The 8,180-nt window shown below is 36.7% G+C and overlaps 1 pseudogene; it reads left to right on the plus strand.

Moving 5' to 3' along the window:
- The first annotated feature begins 2,419 nt into the window (after window positions 1–2,419).
- LOC145104406 (protein CLMP1 pseudogene) lies at window positions 2,420–3,073 on the plus strand (annotated as a pseudogene).
- The last annotated feature ends 5,107 nt before the right edge of the window (window positions 3,074–8,180 follow it).

Genomic DNA, 8,180 nt, shown 5'->3' on the forward strand with positions numbered 1-8,180 from the left:
CCATAAACTATGCCTATTATAATTTATCATGTGGTAAATGAAAAACCGTTTGTATTGAGAGTAAAACCTTTTTCTGTGTAAATAGTATGTTTAGCGAAGCATAACTATACTTCTTATGTTTCATCTTGTATGTTTGTAATGATAAAAGATTCTTACAATTCAGTGAGTAATTTCTGTTATTTAAATGTAATTTAACAGAAAACACATGTAAAATATGAAATCATCAAAGATAAACACTTTGCTCAACATGTTACAAAGTGTTATTAAAGTTGTAGGCTGTTAACTAGTTTTTAACCTTTCTGCACTGTTTTAGAAAGGTCATAAAAATCATACGAAGTCGAAAACTGATTCCGTAAACTCTGAGAGTTTAGAAAATGTGTCTACTTTATCCCTAATTTTTATTAAGATTTACAGAAGTCTCTAACTTGTGTGAAATTGTTCATATTCACATACTGGTCAAAATTCGTTTCTGAAATGATAGGCAGTTTTGTGAAAATCACCATAAATTGTAGAAAAATCGTATGGAGATGTGCAAGTAGTCATTATAACGGTATAAACCTGAACTACATGCATATTAAACTGTTTTGAAAGATATTAAGTTTAAGATGGTCAAAACAGTCCGTGAATAGGACTCAACTTTTCTGGTGAAAGCTGTTGTTTGAACTTAGTTAAGTTTTTGGTGTATTAACTTGTATTCCCCTTCTAAAATTTGAAGAAAACATGAAAATGTCGGGGTATCACTACTAGAAAAACAGCCTTTTACGACGCGCAATGCGTGTCGTAAAACGCTCAGACGACGCGCAAATGTGTGTCAAGGAAGGCCCTGTCATAACGAAAGACGACACGCTTTTGCGCGTCGTCTATTTACGACGCGCATTTACGACACGCATTTACGACGCTCATATACGACACACAATGCATATCAAGGAAGGCCCTGTCATAAAGGAAGACGACACGCATTTGCGTGTCGTAACCTTACGACGCGCGTTTATGACACGCAATGCGTATCAAGGAAGCCCCTGTCATAAATAAAAATGACACACATTTGCGTGTCATAAACTTCAGCAATCATTTACGATATACATTTACGACGCGTCTTTACAATACTCATTTACACATAATACAAAAATATGGAAACAAATATATACCAAAACAATCAATTTCATCCAATAACATCATGTCAAAAAATTGTAATACATTGGTATTAAGGGAATCTGATTGTACATTGTTATTAAGAGGTTTTTCCTAACTATATAACCTAATACTACATTGCTATTACGGGGCACCTTCTTGTTTCTACTTCTTATTGTTATGCTTCTGTTTCCGCATGATACCTGTTTTCATCATCAACACATTAGTATTCAGAAAGGCTTCAAGCATCATTAATCTATGTTATAAAATATTAAATTAAATACACATGTAGTAAAATACCTTTTGCCAAGAATCCAGGCTTCAATACAGCCCATACCTATATAAAATATTAAAATTTAATACACATGTAGATTACAAAAGTTAATATGAAATAGTGAAATAGTAAAATACCTTTTGCCAATTGTCATTGCAGCAATTCAACCAAAAACAAGCGGAGTATTTTCTTTCATCATCTCTGTTTGAGATTTTTGGTAAATGCTTCACTAATACATATTCTTCTTTTAGCTTGGAGCCAGTACTAGACAAAATTTATGTAAGAATTTATGTAAGAAAGAAGAATATGATTCAAGTTTCCAATATAAAATATAAGTTACCTCTCTGGAATTGACAATGTCCTAGGGATAGATATTGTGGTAATTTGAGAAGACAAAAAGGTCATTAAGAGAGAAAGAAAGTTTACTCACTAGTAGTAGAACAACAAGAACTTGCTCACCACCTTCACAACATCCAAGCTACTTTGATTGACACTATACACATCAACAAGACCTGCAAATTTGAATCATGCAACCATTAGATTCACATATTAAGAAATCAAAGTACAATATGTTACCTAAGTAATAATAAGGTTTATGAGTGACTTTTATTCATTACTTACTTTCTATACAACTAAAAATGTATACCTTCTTCCCATGTAATACCTCCACCATAAAATGCATCTTGTACGATTTGAAAATTGATTTAAAGTGTGGTTGGTTAAATTTACAACAAATTTCTACATGTGGTAACAACAGGTTAATACGGTTTTTATATTAAATTTGTTTTTTTGCGTATTTATTTGGTAACAAATTTAATTGAAAGAAACCGTGAATTGTACATTCACTGATATAGCCATGAAATAGCCATGAAACCACAGAGTTAGAAAGATAGGGGTAAATCTGGTAATGCTAATTAATATTATCAGGTGCAAGACTTACAGGTTAAATCTGTCTTCAAAGGTTATCAAATTCATAGCCAACCCAAGATGCCCAAACCTTCCGGAACGACCCAAATGCCAGTGAACTGTAACTTTAAAGTTTTGAGAGAGATTGTGAGCAAAAGGTTTCCATTTTCTAAGTCTGTTTTGATAAAATACAAAGATGATGATGGTGATTTGGTGACTATAACATGTACCCGTGAGCTCAGATTAGATGAATCGATTGCAAATGGCCTTGTGCTTCCAGATAAAGATCCCAATACCGAAAAATTCGACTTATTTGGGGTTTTGAAATTGCATATTGTCGAGTTTACCCCTGAGCAGGAGCCACCATTGTTAGAAGAAGTAGAAGAAGAAGAAGTCGAAGAAGAAAAGCCGATTGAGATCGAGAGTATTGAAGTAGAAAACAACGGGTCCCATTCCAATTCTGAAAGTTAACAAAAACCGGAAAAGGAAGCCGAAAAAATACCCGATGATCCGGAGTTGAAAGAAGTTGAAATGGACGATTGGTTGTTTGAATTCGCTCAGTTATTCCGAACCCACGTCAGAATCGACCCGGATGCTTATATCGACTTACACGAGATCGGAATGGAATTGTGTTCCGAAGCTCTGGAAGAAACCGTAACAAGTGAAGAATCTCAAACTCTATTCGACAAAGCGGCTTCAAAGTTCCAAAGAAGATGCTCTGCTGCAATGGCTGATTTTAACCTAGATACAGTAAGAAATTAGAACACATCAAAGGAGTAGGGGTCGATTTTTTTCATTGCCAAAACATAAGTGTTATGAGAGAGATTATGAGAGGTGCAAGATTAGTCTGGTTTTTAGGGTAATGAATAAGGCTGTGGTTTGTTGGTGGCGGCGGGGGAGAAGAAGATAGCTCTGACGAAGGTCAAAAATATGGAGCAAGGAAGAAGGAAAGGGTAAGAAGACATCGTCGTGAATGGCCAGTGGATGTGTCTAGGGTTAGAGAGAGAGAGAGGAGGGAGAGAATGGCTCTGTGGGATTTTACGAGAGATAAGGCGATCCAGAGGAGAGAGTGCAGAAGCGGGGTATTCAAAATTTTAGAATTTTATAATTTTAGAGGATCCCTCTTTTAAAACGCGTGTTTTGTTTAAAAAATATATATAAAGCAACATTTGTAGATGACACACACTTAAAATAAGCGCCCTCTGTGTTTTTAATTTTGTTTTGTTTGACACTAATTTTAGGGCACACACAAATGCGTGTCCTCTATCCTTCAAATTTTGGAAAACTGACATCAATTTTTAGGGCACGCATAAATGCGCGTCCTCTATCAGTGTGTGTCATTATTTGCGCGTCGTAAAAGGCTGTTTTTCTAGTAGTGTATGAACTCACCTTGAGTGATTTCCTGAGATGAATGTGGAAGGAGAGAGGTTTCCAAGTCAAGAACACTTGGGAGGTGCTTGAAGATTTGAAGATCTAAGAACAAATATGTCGCTATTTGTGTAAGAATTCTATGATTTTGGTAATGTTGTGTAGAATGATTATGTGTAGAAAGGAAAACTTACCAGCAACAGGGGAAGGACTTGGGTCTCCTGGAGGAACTCGAGTTTTTAGAGAGAAATATGAGAGGGTGTAAAAAGTGTGTCTTGGGAGGAGGAGAGTGGGGTTTTATAGGTGGAAGAGTGAGGGATTAGAGAGTGAGCTGATGGAAGAGATTTGATGGAGGTATGGGAAGATCTCGAATTGACTAGAATAAGGTGGGAATAGTGACATGGAGTGGGTGGGTGGTTGGTGTCAAAGATTCTTGGCAAAGTCAACACTCCAAAGCCATACCTTGTACAAGATTTTGTCCAAAGATATGATTTTCCCTCAAATATATGATTAAATTATGGGTCTATGGAGTTTAATATATTAAAATATGGGTTTGGGTGAAAAATCCCCGTCAAAATCATGAAAAACGGGCTTAAAAGACGAATCTAGTCGAAAACCGGGAAAAAGGAGCGAACTTGCGAGACCAGACCGAAGGTTCGGTCCTATTAGAGTGAGAACCGAAGGTAGGTTCGGTCCTAAAGGCTTGCACGCGAACTTGGTCAGGAGGGACCGAAGGTGAATTGGACCGAAATAGACCGAAAGGGCTTGTCCGAACCGAAAGTGAGTTCGGTTCCTAGGAGCATGCGAAGGAAAGACATGTGAAGCGAAAGTGGCTTCGGCCCGAAAGTCCGATCTGGACCGAAAGCGAAATGGAGCGAAGGTACCCTAAAGCGAAATGGACCGAAGGCTCAGTTCATTTCGGTCCTAAAGAGGTTTCGGTTCTTTTAAGAGGTTTCGGTCCTTTAAGAGGGTTCGGTTCCTTAAGGCTGTTTCTCCATTTATCTTCCCGTTTCGAGTTGTTTTCGAATAAATTAAGGGTCGGGATGCCCCGAGTGATTATAAAAAGTTGAAAGAGATTTTGAGAGAGATTTGGGAGAGAGAGAGAGAGATATAGCGAGAGAGATTAAGAGAGACTTTGTCTGTGACCTTTGCGAGTGTTTAACTTTGAATCGCAAGGTTTGTAAACCCCGTTTTGCCTTGTTATGAGTGTTATACGCTCCCGTAAGGTATGTATTAATGTTTTATCGAGTAGTTCCATCACTTACCCTGATTAGGGTTTAGATTTTCTGAACACGTGAAAACTCTAAGTGATACTTTGCATTAGGATGTTGTGTTGTACAATAGTAAACATAATGTAAACCCTAATATACAAGGGTTAATTGAGTTGGCCGGTTTGACTTGTTGACTTTCTTTGACTTTGACTTGACCAGAAAGTGACGGTTGTCACAGTGTCCTTGCAGGAACACACTTGTTGGTGTCCTTGGTTGTCACCACGATTGGGATTGTCGGCACCGTTCCCATTTCCGTTTGTGTTTTAGCGCTAAGTTGTGCCATGACGGCGGTCACGGCGGCCGTTACAGCGGCTTGGAATGTAGCGAGGTCCATTCGTAGGATTGGTGTTGCGTCGGTGTGCTGGTTACTTCCACGTGATGGGATGATTCTTGTTGTAGGGTATGAAACTGTTGGATTAGGTGTCTAAGACCATAACTATAATTGGTATGTACTTGACCCGATAGTAGCATGGTCCTTTTGGGTTGTCTTTACCGGAGCAATTTGATAGGATGGATTTTTTTGAGAGAGAGGTTATCTGTGATTTATTAATATATTATATGAATAATATATTAATTGAGAAATCATATTATTTAATTGGTATTGATCAAGAATTAATTTGGAATTAATTTAGTGATCAAAAGAGACTAATTGAATTTATAGGGACTGGTTAGGTAAATCAGTAATACTTATAGTTTGGGCTAATGATCCATGTTGATTAAGGATGGACTAAATCTATGTGAGAGTCCATGAAGATTTAGTCCAAAGGGCATATCATATGGATTATTGAAATACTTAAAGGCTTAAGTAAATTAGGCCAATCACTTCCAAGGGGAAATCCTAAGGATTCCACACTATAAATTGAACTCCTAGCCTTATGTAAGAAATCCTAAGGATTCCACACTATAAATTGAACTCCTAGCCTTCCCAAAATCGGCCAATCACTTCCAAGGTGAAATTCTAGCTGATTTTGGTGCTTCCTAACCTCTCTCTCATAAGCCTCATTTTTCTTTTGGTGTTTGTGACTCATTTGAGGTATCACATTTGAGGTACTAAGCTCTTGAAAGGCCAAGAACCACAAGCTACAACAAAGAGGTATTCATCTAACTAGTTTTATGTTGTAAATCTCCAATTGTATGTTAGTTAGGGTTCATGATTTGGATAAAATGAAATTACATGTATAACTTGAGAAAACTTAGATCCAAAGCATTTAGGGTTGTATGTGCACCATATGTTTGTTATAGTGCTTAAAACCCATCAGTTGTATCAGAGCCTATGGTGGTTTCTGTTATATTGATGCAATTGTATTGTTTTCAAAACTGGAAAAATTTCATTTTTGGCCTCTGAATGCTGGACTCGATGGGTCCCATGAGGGAACTCGACGAGTTGGTCCAACTCGATGAGTCCATGCCATGAACTCGATGAGTTGGATCATCTGTTGGCATAATTTTCGAGTTTTTTTTGCCAGATTTGGATTAGGATCATAACCACAAACTGTTTTGACTTATAAAATTTGATTTTTCTGATAATGTAATGATTATCCTCATCCAATTGAATGATGATTGTCAAATTTTAAGATAATTACTTGGTTTTGTAAAAAATTAATTATTTGTAGAATTTGATTTGAATCATCTTGCTACATGAAATTAGATTAGGTCCATTTTGTGATATAGTTAATTATATGATTAATTTAATTGTTTTCAAATTGATCCAAAGAGTTTTGAAAAGTTTCAAAATTTGCCCTCAAGTTTTGGAATTTATAAATTGATTAAAATGTTTTAATTTTGAAATATTTAAATTCTAAACCCTAGAGTTTTAAAAGTATAATATTCAACCCTTATACTATTATAATATTAATAGCTTAATACTTATATATATATATGTATAAGACAATCAATCTTACCGTTAGTAGGCCTCATTCACGAAGCTGATCTATAAGGGGGTATAAGGAAATTGCCTATAAAATGGCGATTGAATGGGTGTCCACTCTCACCCACCACTTCCTTGACTAGTGGAGGGTCGTTAGCAGAATGGGTAGGATAGGAAATTAATTCTCATTAAAAAGTATAATGATAATTATAAGAAGTAACTAAATGCTTTTCTAAATTCTCAATATTAGTTTCTTTAGGAAAAATGTGAAAATGGTGCTATTCAATGAAATTGCACTTTGCACCTTGCCAAGTCGTTAGTGGAGCGTGTGTGGTTTACCGGTACACTAATTTGGACTAACAAGGGTGGCAAAGGGTAGCTCGATGTTTTTCATAGATCAATGGAGCGTGTGTGGTTAACCGGCACATTGATTAGGTGATAAATGACATCGAGAGTACCAAACACCTTTGCATGGTTATTCACACCTTGTTTGTGATCCTCGGTATCACAGTCACAAACTTGAAGGGCATAATCGAGATTAAACATGCCATTGAAAGGTTTAATGAATCTCAAAGATCTAGGATTTTCATAAAACTTAATTCTTTTAAATTTTGGTTTTGGGTGGTGAAAATTGGTAAATCGTCATTTACCTCCCTTCAAATAATTTACTACTAGATTACGACATTCCTTTTTCTAGGTTGTGAATTATTGTGTTTGGGTCCTAGCCTTAATATATCATTTGGGTGTTATATTAAGGATATTCTATCTAATGAAACTTGTCCTTCTTTTTCAGATGTCTACCTCAAACAACACTTCAAACTCAAACTCTTCCGGCTCATTCTCCCTCATGAACTTATGTGGGAGGGTCATTTTCGATGGGTCAAATTTCAATGACTGGATTCGAAACATTCGCACGACCATTCGATACGAGGAAAAAGAATATGTCCTCGACAAAGAGCTAAAGGAGATTGATGAAGAAACTGCTACTCCTGAGCAATTGGCTGAGTATAAGGCTCATGAGAAGGACGCGATAAAGGTGTCGTGCATCATGCTAGCCACTATGACTTCTGAGCTTCAGAAGTCCTACGAGGACTTCTGGCCTTTCGAGATGCACCAAGACTTGATGGAAAGGTACCATCAGAGTGCTTGACAAGAAAGGTATGAAATCATTGCCTCCATGATAACAACAAAAATGAAGGATGGAGAGTCCATCACGACCCACTTGCAGAAGATGCAAAGATATGTGGACCGCTTGCTAAAGTTGAATTTCAGTTTTGATGAAGAGTTGGCTATCAACATTATCCTACACTCTTTACCTTCTTGTTATGATCATTTCCGTATGACTTATCATATGAACAAGGAG

Source organism: Lactuca virosa, chromosome 4 (assembly GCF_052849685.1).
Source record: "Lactuca virosa cultivar CGN04683 chromosome 4, Lactuca_virosa_CGN04683_v6, whole genome shotgun sequence".
NCBI lineage: Eukaryota > Viridiplantae > Streptophyta > Magnoliopsida > Asterales > Asteraceae > Lactuca > Lactuca virosa.